Source organism: Euleptes europaea, chromosome 8 (genome assembly GCF_029931775.1).
Source record: "Euleptes europaea isolate rEulEur1 chromosome 8, rEulEur1.hap1, whole genome shotgun sequence".
Lineage (NCBI taxonomy): Eukaryota > Metazoa > Chordata > Lepidosauria > Squamata > Sphaerodactylidae > Euleptes > Euleptes europaea.
The window spans coordinates 29335407-29348487 of NC_079319.1; positions in this window are offsets into that span (position 1 = coordinate 29335407).

The window sequence follows — 13081 nt, forward strand, 5'->3', positions numbered from 1 at the left end:
CTCTATAGGTGTTTATGGGGACGGTAAGATGTCCTCTTCTGTTGCACCTGACTCTCAGTGCTGTCCGTTCATGTAGGGCTCGCAGCAGCAACAGGAGCCTTTTATCTACATTTGAGGCTTCGAGCTTGTCCCAGAGTAAAGGTCTGGAAGATACTTAAGCTATATAACTTTGAAAATGTTCACTTGCTGACAGGTAGATCTTGATATTTATTGGTTCACCGTCACCAAAGGCTATCTCCTGGCTAATAGGTTTTGTGATAATAACAACCCTCCTGAGACTTTGTGAAGAGCTAAAATTTATATATAACAAAGATATTAAAACATCAAGGACTGGCTTTAGTAATAACTGCAGATTACACTGTTTTAGTAGGACCAAACAATATGTCACGATGTAGAGAGAAAATTTATGAGTTCTGAAGAACTCTTCAGCAGTCTGGATGTTCAGTACCCCAAAAAGGTTTTTTTGGGGGGAAATAGAGGGGGAATCTTTCAAACCATGATGGAAAATCCTGAAGACTGCAGTTTGTAGAATTTTAAAACATAGATCAGGGACTGTTACAGACTTAATTAGATTGGATGGTGGTGGTGGAAAGTGCTGTCAAGTCGCATCTGATATATGGTGACCTTGTAGGGTTTTCAAGGCAAAAGAGGGACTGAAGTAGTTTGTCACTGTCTACCTCTGTGTAGTGATCCTGGACTTCCTTGGTGGTCTCCCATCCAAGTACTAACCAGGGCCGACCCTGCTTAGCTTCTAAGATCAGGCTAGCCTGGGCCATCCAGGTCAGGGCAGATTATATAGTGTTGGGTGTAAAAAAATTTTTAAGATGTACAAAAGGTTTCTGGGATAAAGGAGCAAATTTTTTTTTTACAATTGATAGTATACCTTGATTATTTTTAAAGAAGTCTCAAACCGGCTTAAAATCACCTTCCCTTCTTCTCTCCACACCAGACACCTTGTGAGGTAGGTGGGCTGAGAGAGCTCTAAGGGGACTGCACGGAAATCATATAAGCAATGATCTTTCAGTTGGAAAGAAATAATGTAAAAGTACCTTCTGGTGTCTGTGCCTGCTTCAGGATTTCACAAGTGCAGGCCTACATCATTTGTAGGCTTTGCTCTTACCCCATTCTCCTCCCTTGGCAAGACCATGGCAACACCAATCAGGGGACGCTGAGCTCTCTAACCATATCACCCTTGGTGCCAGACTATCTGACGAGTGTTTCAGTTACCTTTCTCAAGAAGCCAGGCCAAGCTGTCTGAGGTACAGGTTTCACTTTCTCTTGCAAGCAGCCTAGTCTGTTTTCTATAGGAGTCAATGGGACTCTGGGTATTACAAATTATTCTAAATATCCAGAACTATAAAATTTGAATTTGGTATTATATTACTATTCTAAATACAACATTATTTGGTGCAGCCAAATATTTTTGAATTGCATATCCTTACTAAGCATAACCCAGAAGTATTTATGTGAGTTAATGTCTGATCTGCAGCTCACATTGTTAGCTGAAATACGCTCATTGCAAAGTTAATCAGCTATCATTTGTGGTGTGTTTATTGATCATGACTTTTTTTTAAAAAACCAATCACACATCTTTCAGGTTCCCTTGGTACAAATATGCCTGCAATTATGATTTTGTGTGTTTGGTAAATAATGATTAAAAGTTAATTGTTGCTAATTTTATTTCTTCCTTGCTATTATCATTTTTGTTAATTTACTGTGTTTGGAAAATCTTTAATATTTTTAATCATCTTCTGTTTTCTGCAGGCTTTCTTGCATGGTAAAATTGTAATATATAAAGGGGGTATCCATTTTCATGAATATAGTTTCAGTAGAGCTCTCAGAACTCCTGGGCAATCAGGGAACCCTTCAGTCTTCAATCTCCATAAGGCTGCTATTGCCAATAATAAGGCATATAGTATGTGACAAACAAAGAGTTAATCTTTGAGAGAAGCTCAGAAAAAAACCAGGCATGGAGTAGGCGGAACTAAGGAGCTCACTCTCTCTTTTCTGAAAAAAGGGGGACAGTCGGTTTTTGGTAACCTCTGAGTTCAGTAGCTGTTTTTGACTCTGGGAACCTGATGCTTCAGATTTGCTTAAGCAGTTGTGAATCAACTCCTGTGGAGTGACAGGCAGCTATTGAGAGCAAAGGGACCCTTTCTCAGGTCACTGAAAGGGAATAGGCTCTGGGAAGGAGATATTCCAGATACGAGATTTTGTTAAGGGATTACTGCCACTAAAGTGGGGTAGACCTATAAAAAGAACTGGAAGAGAGATTTGAGGAACAATCTCCTTACTTCTTTGTTCTCTGGGGGAGAGATTGTATAATCTCGATACTTCCCTGTTAGCTAGGCAGCAGAGTCTGAATAGGAACATCTATAGAAAGTTCTGTGAACTGAATTTGGGAACTTAATTTAAGAATTGTAATTCTGTACTAGCTAAGCCATCTAAGATCTATTCCTTCTCTGTAGTAAAACTTATAAACTAGCTCTGGTTCTATGCCTTCTCTACCTACCGTTTCCCCTCCAAGTCCATCCCTTGTACAGTGTTTAATAAATCTCTGTTACTAGGTTGTTAACTTGAAAAAGCCTCTGGTGTCTCATTTCTACTGAGGTAAAATAAGTAAAGGGACTAAGGAGAAAAATTAAAACTCCAGTTGAACATTTTGGACAGCAGTGTCTCTCTCGCTCAGTACGCATGGATTGTGGTGTCTGGCATTTTGAATTACTCCAGAATAGTGACAGTATTTTTTGCTCACATTGCATGAGGCATTTATTTTGTTTTAAAAATTTTAACTAATGCTGATGCTACTTACTAGTCAATGCAGTAGACAAAGATTACTAAACAACAACAGGCAAACTTAAACATCAATAAAAATCCATTCAAGCAAACAAGTGAACGATAACAATAACATAGAGCAACATTAAGAAGTCCAAGTACAACCATTAAAATAGGGACGAATTATGGATTTGTTAATTCCCTGCCCAAAACTGACAGGTAGGATAGTGGTAGTTGGCTCCTGCCTACTACTTTCCTTCTTTTCCAGTGGGTTGTTGGGTTCTTATAAGATATAAGAATAGTTCTTCTGTTCTTATATCTTATATTGCAAATAAATAACAAAAAGATTAATTAGTGCTTATTGGCTACTAGCTAAAGTTCCATTATAATGAGAGGAGAGGGACAGAGAGCTTCAGTCCTTACCCCAACCACTATATCACCCTCAATTTCCTTCTTTCCATCCATCTGTGAGGCTGTTGACTCAGGCAGATAAAACTGTAGGGCCATTTATGCACAGGAGGTTTTGCCTTGGATTTGCCTCTCTCTAGATGCACATTTCCCCCATCCAAATTCTCAGAACTCTGCATGGGGCTTATTTTTTAGTTTTGAGAATTTGGATGGGGAAAATGTGCATCTAGAGAGAGGCAAATCCAAGGCAAAACCTCCCGTGCATAAGTGGCTTAGGAATGGCTTATTTTTCCAAAACTTGTCCTGCCCATTATCTCCCCCCCCCCAACACTCATCACTGAGACCCTGAGGGGCATCTGCATCCTGGGCTCCCCCCTCTGAGAATGGCTTTAGTTGAAGGGGAGAGTGTCAGAATCCCCCCTCCCCTTCATCTTTGGAGTTCTTTTCAAGAGTTTCTGATGGTGGGATCCAGGCAACCTAGTCTGAGACTGGTGGATTGGTTTTGTCAAGTGGAGTGGGAACAACGGAGAATCAAACACTCTCTATACACATAGCTCTTTCAGGCATTATAATATTGGTCACTAAAATGTGACAGATGTTGGGGAAACTGGCAGGATATAAAGGATGTCATGTAAGAAATTCTTGTCACACATTTTAGAATATCTGTATAGCTGGCAATAAGCAAACCATATGGAATTTTGTTGGGTGTTCTTATTAACAAATGTATGCTACACATTTCTTTTCCCCTTGAGATACGGGTCAGAATTGGAGACGTCCTCCTGATCACACTCATTGCCTCAGCAGATTCATATTGAATGTTGGCCTTGATGTCTTGTCTCTAGATGGCAGTGTTCGTCAAGCTGGCACATGATCTTTCCCACCTATCATGCCTCCTCCTTCTTGAACTGTCATCCATCCTAGTCGGATTGAAAGGGTCCAGCCCACAGAGTTCAGGGGAAACCTGGGATCTGCTACTTGCACCTGCAATAGTCAGCATGCACCTCTGCAAGTTGTTTCATCATTACTTCCTATTGGAACGTCAGGCTAATGTTTTGTAAAGGAATAACATTTACACAAAGTGCAAGTATTTTATTTTCTCGCTAACCTTCCACTAACGTTATACATTTAAACATATTTTATGAAAATGCACTTATTATTAGCTGTGCTTTGTTAAATATGATCCTGTGCTTTGTTAATACGATCCTGATCTCTTCAAGATCAGAGGAGCATGCCTGACCATATCTTAGGTGCTGTAGAACACAGGCAGGAGGGTGCTGCTGCAGTCATCTTGTTTGGGGGCTTCCTAGAGGCACCTGGTTGGCCACTGTGTGAACAGACTGCTGTACTTGATGGGCCTTGATCCAGCAGGGCTTTTCTTGTGTTCTTATCTGCTGCTTTAAACTGTTTTTGAAATTTTCAGTCTTTAAAAATGATTTCATTCTGTACACTGTTTTGACATTTTCAGATAAAAGCAGAATATTCTGTAAAAAAATTAACGAATAAACTATGCATAGATGCCTTCATTTCTTATTTTCTTTATAGGCCTTTTTGTTTGAATACTGAGGTGTTTCTTTCCCTAGTTGTGGGAGGCTGGTATCCCTTTTACTCTCCTTTAGCAGCAGCCTGATGGGCAGAAATTACAAAGGTTGAACTTCCCTTTGCACAGAAATAAAGTGATGGGAAATGATCCAGCCACTTTCAGTGCAATCCTAAGCAGAGCTGCACCCTTCTATGACCATCAGCTTTTAGGTCTTTAGAATAGTGTAACTCTGCTTTGAGCTGTATTGTTAATTTCTTTCCATCCGTTTGCTGTTAAAGGCACACAAGGACAGTTACCCAGTCCTCTGTTGCATCAGAAGGAAAACCATGGCAACCCTACCCTTGAAGATATCTATGTATTACTAGAGGAGATTATCAGATTCAATATCTAGCAGTCTTCAGCTTCTAACTTGCAAAATGGGACCCTCTTTTAACCAGGTGTGTGCACCTTCCTGCTTTTTCTCTCTAGTGTGACTAGATGTAAGGGGAGATTCCTGAGTGTGTAATGATTGTATAAAAGATGCCATTTTGGTAGCTCGTTGTGAAAGAGAAAAACTGAAATTGTTTTTTCTATGTAACCATGCAAGCTTCTCCGCCTTTTACTCCTTGCCATCTTTAAAAGTAAACATAAAGAAGGAAAATAGTGCAGATGCTACAGTTACGTCCCCACTGTAGAAATAGCTGCCCTAGTTCCACACTGGGTGCCTTTGAGCGGCTACCACCACAGAGCCTGCTCTTTTTCTTCTTTTCCCACTCTGTTGGGGGGTGAGGCTATCAGCAGTCAGCTCCCCCCTGGGTAGGGTTGGCAAACTCCAGGTACTAGCTGGAGATCTCCTGCTATTACAACTGATCTCCAACTGATAGTGATCAGTTCACCTGGAGAAAATGACTGCTTGGGCAATTGGACTCTATGGCACTGAAGTCTCAAAACCCCACCCTCCACAGGCTCTACCCTCAAAATCTCCAGGTATTTCCCAACCCAGAGTTGGCAACCTTGGGCCAGTGGCAACTGCTTCAGTTGCCCATTGAATAAGACCACCCCTGCACCTGGCCCATATGGGATCTCCAGGTGCCTTAGCTGCATAGCTACCAAGAGGGAGGTATTCCAGGGACTCTGGTGGCCGAGCAAGGAGCTTTGGGTGTGTAGAATAAAAACATAAATATGACTTGGCCTGGTAAATAACATCACCTGGTAAATAACATCCCGTTAAGCTTCTATTAAAGGGAAAGGGCACTTTCTCCAGGCCAACTGGCAACCCCGCTTACAACTCAGCCATGGCACCCTATGGTTGCAAAGGTTTGGTGCCGGGGCTATCTGAGATTTGTGCCAGCAACAGCTGGCTTCATTCTCTGTTTGCTCAGTTAGATGAAGGGAAGGGAGAGCCAGACTGGCGTAGTGGTCATGAGCAGTGGACCGGGTTTGATTCCCTGCTTCTCCACATGAAGCCTGCTGGGTGACCTTGGGCTAGTTGCAGTTGTCACTGAACTCTCTCGGCCCCAACTAACTCACAAGGTGTCTATTGTAGGAAGGAGAAGGGAATGTAAGCTGCTTTGAGACTCCTTAAAGGTAGGGAAAAGCAGGGTATAAAAACAAACTCTTCTTCTTCCAAAGCACAGGCGGCTGGCATGTGTGTTAGAGCCTGTTGCTTTTTAACTGGCATTAGCTCCGCATTCAATAAAACCTTTGATTCTGTCACTGATGTGCGGACTGTCAGAAGGAGGATACCCAGCTGAGAGTCATTTCATTATGAAACATGTTATAGTGCCAGATTTTAAATCAAAGCTACTATATGAAATGTGTATTTCACAGTATGTTACATTTCCCCCATTTTTATTCTGTTGCACCAGCATGTAAACAAACCTACCTGCTGAAAATGACAACCAAATGTTATAAGCACATGATGCTCTCTCAAAAACCCAACCCTATAAACAGTTATAAAATAGTTCTTCCTTAGGGGTAGAATCTTTTTAAGTGTCTTTTACAGCAACTTGACAGACTGAAATGTAGAAGGTAAAACTCTTCCTAGCATGGAAATATGTGAGAGAAAAAGCTTTGCCCGAGAAATGTGTCAGAAAAAGGCTTTTACTCAGTGGCAGAGGCAATGCTTTGCCGGCAGAAAGTCCCAGATTTATTTCCTGGCATCTCCAACCAAATATAACAGGTCTTTCTCTGACTGAGATCCTGAAAAGCCACTGCCAGTCAAAGTAGACAATATTAAACCAGGGGCATCTAGCACCATGTAAGGCATATGTGTAAACGTTTGTGTGTTAAAAGTCTAGGAGCTGAGCTAGTAAAAATGTCAGCCCTTAGAATATCAGAGAGATGAAGGTACACAGCACCAGCGGTCAACAAGAATTCAAAGAGTTTTACAAAAATTGTGTGTAAAGTGAAATACAAAAATAATTAAATCTGTGTCACAATACGGCAGACAATTCATCAGTACCTCGGTATCAAATGTGTGAAAAAACTATTTACAAGGTCACACATCAAAAACTGCATTCATAATAAGTGATAATTCTTAACAAAGTCACACAGCAAAATTACAACAAGAAGACAGGAATGCCACCTGATAGTTCCTGTTTCGGTTTCTTCCTCAGTCAATACGGCCCATATCTATTGAAAACAAAATTTCCCAGCAGAATCAGAATATAAATAGGTAATCAACAAGAAAAACTGGGCTCATGTCCTACAGTCAGTGAATGTTATCCGTTAAGTCGTTAGAATATGGCACAATGCTACAGATTGTCTCCTTTTTCACTTTCTGTATTCAGAACCACTGGAATCTCGTAACCACAGTTTTGACTGGATATTTCCACATATGTGAACTTCAGCCTCACTTTGGAGCAAGTTTCAGAGTGTAGCCATGCCCGTCAGCAGTAAAACAGCTGGATTTGAGTCCAGTAGCACCTTAAAGACCGACAAGATTTATCACTTCACTTTGTAACGCTTTGCCTCATGCCTTCTCCTCTTATTTTTTCTCATTCCTCCAGACCATGCCCTATTCCTGCCCTCACTTCTAAAGTACCAAAGCTAGCCTATCCGGCTATTTCAAGAATTGGCAACCCTGCCTAGGAAAGAAACAAGCATCACCTTTTGGGCTACATACACCTTTCGATAAGTCTTACAACCTTTGTATTGAAAATTAGCGGTAAAGAACCCTTTGATAGCAACAGGCGACCCACCATATTATCCTGGGCATATATATGAAGAATGCAGTGAATGTCCATTAGAAGGAAACAGAAGAAGAAGAAGAAGAGCTGGTTTTTTATATGCCGAGTTTCTCTGCCACTTAAGGGAGGATCAAGCCGGCTTGCAGTCACCTTCCCTTCCCCTCCCCACAACAGACACCCTGTGAGGTAGGTGGGACTGAGAGAGTGTGACTTGCCCAAGATCACCCAGCTGGTTTCATGTGGAGGAGTGGGGAAACAAATCCAGTTCGCCAGATTAGCTTTCGCCGCTCATGTGGAGGAGTGGGGCATCAAACCCGGTTCTCCAGATCAGACTCCACCGCTCCAAACTACCGCTCTTAATCACTACACCATCCTGGCTATAGGTGATGAGGAATTATAATATATGGGGAACCAGAATCTGTTAGCATCCTGATCTCATGGTCACTGACTTGCACCAGACAATGTGGAGAAAGATGCACTTAGGTAACACTGAGAACTTAGTCAGAAGGATCAGGATCTGTATTCTACTCAGCAGCTATTTCTGATACACTGTTAACTGCAGACTTACAGACTCCAGCAAAATGTCCTTTTTATTGCACTTCTTGCATGTTACTGTCCTTGCAGGAAATCCCGTAAAATCTGCTTTGTGGCTAGGATTACCACACCAATTGCGACGATAGGTACGCTGTGGTTGCAAGGGAGATGTATTAGCTGGTGTTTTCTTTGAAGACCTGTTGCTAATATTTCCGTTCTGTACAGCGTGAGCATCCACTGGCTCAGGGATTACTGAATGGGAGGACGACGATTCAGCACAGTGGAGAGAAGTGTCTACTCTGGGCAATTTCTACAAATTTTGCCAAAGTCATGAGAAGTTTTTCTTAGATTTTAGAATTATTTGTCTTCATAACCATTTCATTGGTCCCTGATCATCCCATCTGTAAAATTAGTGAATTCACGTGGTGCACTTAATTCCCGCAGCGCTGCTATGTACTGATCAATGGGCTCAAGCAGCAATGCAGCCACATTTCCACATGACTGCTGGAGAGAAGCTGGCCTCAGAACTACGATGAGAGGAGAAAGAAAGAGGGAGGCCAACCAAAATGGAGGCATAATGAAAACGCTGCTTTCTCACACCTCTTGGGCATTTGGGTAGCCACTAGCCAGCCATTCCCAGACACAGCCCTCACCGCTCTAGTGTTCTTTAATACTCTTTAGTGCATTTTAACAGAAACGCTTGGGTTGGACAAATACATCTGGCAAAGATAATGTTCTACTTTTATGCCTGTGGTATTTTTGCCTTTCCTTACTAGTGTTACCTAAAAGAGCAGAACTGATTTATATTAGTAAACCTAATATTTGGTTTTAATGAGGGTTTTTGGAGTTTAGATTCCCTACATATTTTATAAACAGGCATAAATTTAGTACGCGTTAATTAGGAATATGCATATTGCAAGTTTGTAAATGGCTCGGCTTGAAAAGGAGGAAGTAAACACACGTCTTAACTAGGACTCAAATTCTCCTGATATCATTCTTTTCCGTGTCGTGGGTGAAGGCCCTCTGCTGCAACGGTAATTACAGTTGAAAGATTTCTGGCTTTTCAACGTGGCAATTCGAAGTGTTTCATTTTTGTCACGACACTTCTTGAGGGGGGCCACTGAAAGGCGGGACTTCAGGTAGGGTTGCCAGGTCCCTCTTCACCACCGGCGGGAGGCTATTGGGGTGGAGCCTGAGGAGGGCGGGGTTTGGGGAGGGAAAGGACTTCAATGCCATAGAGTCCAATTGCCAAAGCAGCCATTTTCTCCAGGTGAACTGATCTCTGTCAGCTGGAGATCAGTTGTAATAGCAGGAGATCTCCAGCTAGTACCTGGAGGTTGGCAACCCTAACTTTGGAGCACAAAATTCCTTGGGCCAGGTCACTTTTTGGGGTGTGAGGCTGCCAGACTGCCTCCTTTCCTCAGACCAGCTCTGAGTTTCCCCACACAGGATATCGAAACAGCAGGGAAGAGCAGGTTTTGGTATAACAGAGTTGCTGCGGTTCCCCTAACACATGGGTCGCAAAAGTGCGGCTCCCGAGCCGCAGGCGGCTCTTTGAGCCCTTGAGTGCAGCTCTTTCCATGTGCGGGCCAGGCTGAGTAGCGAAAGGGGGGGGCGCGGGAGAGAGTCTGCGCAGGAGGTGCTTGGGTTACGTCGGAGCGACCACGTGCTGCTGCTGCTGGCGGGCCTGCTGTGGGGAGAGAGTCTGCGCAGGAGGCGCTCGAACTACAAAGGGGCGACCACGTGCTGCTGCTGCTGGCTGGCCTGCTGTGGGGATTGGGGGTTTCTTAAGCAGCGGAGGGAGCGGCCGCCGTTTAGATATTTGCACGGTAAGCCCGCTCGGTGCCTCCTGGCTTCTGCTGTCAGCTCCTCGAGTCCCTCTTCAGAAAGGCTTGAGAGAAATTCTCATTGCTTTGGACGCGCTTCGCCTGGAAGAGGAAGCCCCGTGCGGCGCCTTTCTCACTTGAGCCCGGACGGGAGGGGGAGGCAGAGAGCGAGCTGCCCCGGCGGCTGCCACCTCTTCCCTCCCTGCCGCGCAGGCCTCTCTTTCGGTACGGCCGCTCTCGTCCCCTCGCCCCCAGGGCTGCAGAGCGAGCCCAAGACCGTGCTTAGGCTGCCCCTGGGAGGGGGGAGGGGGCTGGCGCCATGGCCTCGAGGGAGGGAGGGGCAGTTGGGGGACTCTCCTTTCTTCCCCCCCCCGCATGGAAGCTGCCTGGGCGCGCGGCCCTGTCTGCCTGCCCCCCCAGCCGAGGGGGGGGGGCTCCTCCAGCCAAGCTACTTTGCTCGGGCGTCTGCCTGCCCTGAATCTGGACCCCATAGGTCCCAGTATGGTAGGGGGGGTGAGCACCTGCCCCTCCCTCTGGCCAGGAGGGAACTGGCATGTCCGTGGTGGGGGGGAGGATGGATGGACAGTTCATCTCCCTCTCTCCAGGGAGGGAGGAAGGGACCGTTGGGGGGCTCTCCTTTCTCCCCCCCCCCATGGAAGCCGCCTGGGCACACGGGCCTGCCTGCCTGCCCCTCCAGCCGAGGGAGGAGGGGCTCCTCCAGCCAAGCCACCTTGCTCGGGCATCTGCCTGCCCTGAATCTGGAGCCCGTCAATCCCAGTATGGTAGGGGGGGTGAGCACCTGCCCCTCCCTCTGGCCAGGAGGGAACTGGCATGTCCTTGGGTGGGGGGGGAGGATGAATGGACTGTGCATCTCCACCTTGTTTGTTTGCATGGAACACACACAGACCGGGGACCTGCTGGCCTCTTCCTCTGTGCCTGGGATCCCTGGACGTCTGGGCCCTCGCTGGGTGATGGGCCTTTTTGTCTGGCAATTGTTAGCCCTCCCCTGGCCTATTACTACAGGTTTCCCCTCTTCCTGCTACTTTGTGCCTCTTTCAAAAGGAACGGGGGGGGGTTACACTCTCCCCACAGCCATTCAGCACCCCACTGTGCAGTAGGTGCTCTACTGGTTTCTACTCCTGCTTCTTTTCTTTTCTGTTACCCAGATGGAAAACTCGGCACTTATCCTTGTTGAATTGCATCCTGTTCACATCTGCCCACTTTTCCAGTGTGTTCAGATCTCATTGAATGCTTTCTCTATCTTCTGGTTACCTGGTGTGTTCGCTGCTCCTCCCAATTTGGTGTCATCTGGAGTAGTACCTCTCTTGCCCTCTTCCAGATCATTAATAAAAAATAATGAAAAGTACCAGGCCCAGAACTGATCATTGTGCCCCTCACTGGACACCTCTCTCCATTCAGATGAAATGCCTGCTCCTGCTGCTTTCTTCTCCCCCCCCCCCGGGGGGGATTTAATATATTTATGTTGCGTCCCCCTCTAAGCCACCTTTACTCTGATCTGAGAAGCGCCAAATGCGTTTGTTTTTTCTCTCACGTGGGAGCTGCTGTGAATCATGTCCCTTGCAAACTATGCCTTCCCACCCAGCCCTGGAGAGCCCGCTCTCTTTTCTAGGTCGGCTGCCCTCAATAGTCATTTGGGGTCATTTAGTCCAGGATCAGAGGAGCAGGCCTGTTAGGTTCTTTGGGGCACAGGCAGGACAGTACTGCTGCTGCAGTCATTGTCATGATTTAATGTTTTGGATACCTTACTTACAAGTTAATTTTTATCAATAAATAAGATCATTATTAAGTTTGATGTCAAGTTTTATTCAGTGTACCTATAGTTTAATTAAGACTTAAAACTTTAATTAAAGTTTATTAAGTCAATAAACAGTGTACCTACCTATATAGTTTGAGTTTAAAAAATTTGGCTCTCAAAAGAAATCTCAATCGTTGTACTGTTGATATTTGGCTCTCTTGACTAATGAGTTTGGCGACCCTGCCCTAACATGCTCTTAATAATCAGATTTTGAGGTGTTCCTGTTTTGCTGTGTGCCCTGAGCTTTAAGTTCCCTTGCCATGCGCGTCACACCCCACATGGCCACTTTCATGTATTACTCCCTGAATTCCTGATCAGATCTTTTCCTTTTGGATTTTATTGGGACTCTTGCTAAGCTGCTTGCTTGGCCCTGGCAAGTTCTCCTCAGGCAACTCCAAGCTTCCCAGTTGGTCCAGGTCTGAAGGCCATCGAGTACCCAGACACTTGTCATTCCTTCCAGTATATTCCCTTCAGAATATGTAATCTAACCCACCACTTTCATTATGGCCTTCTTGAACTCTCCCCTTGACTCCCCCGCCAACTTCTCTTTTGAGTTTGCACACTGCAAGTTGAGTGTGGGGGCTTTAGGAATATTTATCTTACTGAGGGCATTCTAGAGCTTGGCACTTATTCCACTGGTACTCACTATTACTTAGATTGTTTGAGTGTATTTTCTTAACTATTTTAATAAAACTGTCAATTTTTCAATATTCCCAGACGTCAGTGCTCTATTCCAATTTTCCTAGGAGTTTTGCACTTTTAAAAAAACGTGTGCATGGTAGGGTTGCCAGGACCGTCCAGGGAACTGGAGGGAGCTCTGCGGGGGGTGAGGGTGGGGGCAGCGATGAGCGCTTCCAGTGTGATGACATCACTTCTGCGTTGATGCTGAAGCGGAGGATCGTGCCAGGGATGCTCTAGCAATCTCCCTCCAAAACTTTATGATTTCCATAGAGTTTGGGGAGGAGAATGCTAGAATGTCCCCAGAGCGATCCGGCGCTTCCGTGTCAACACA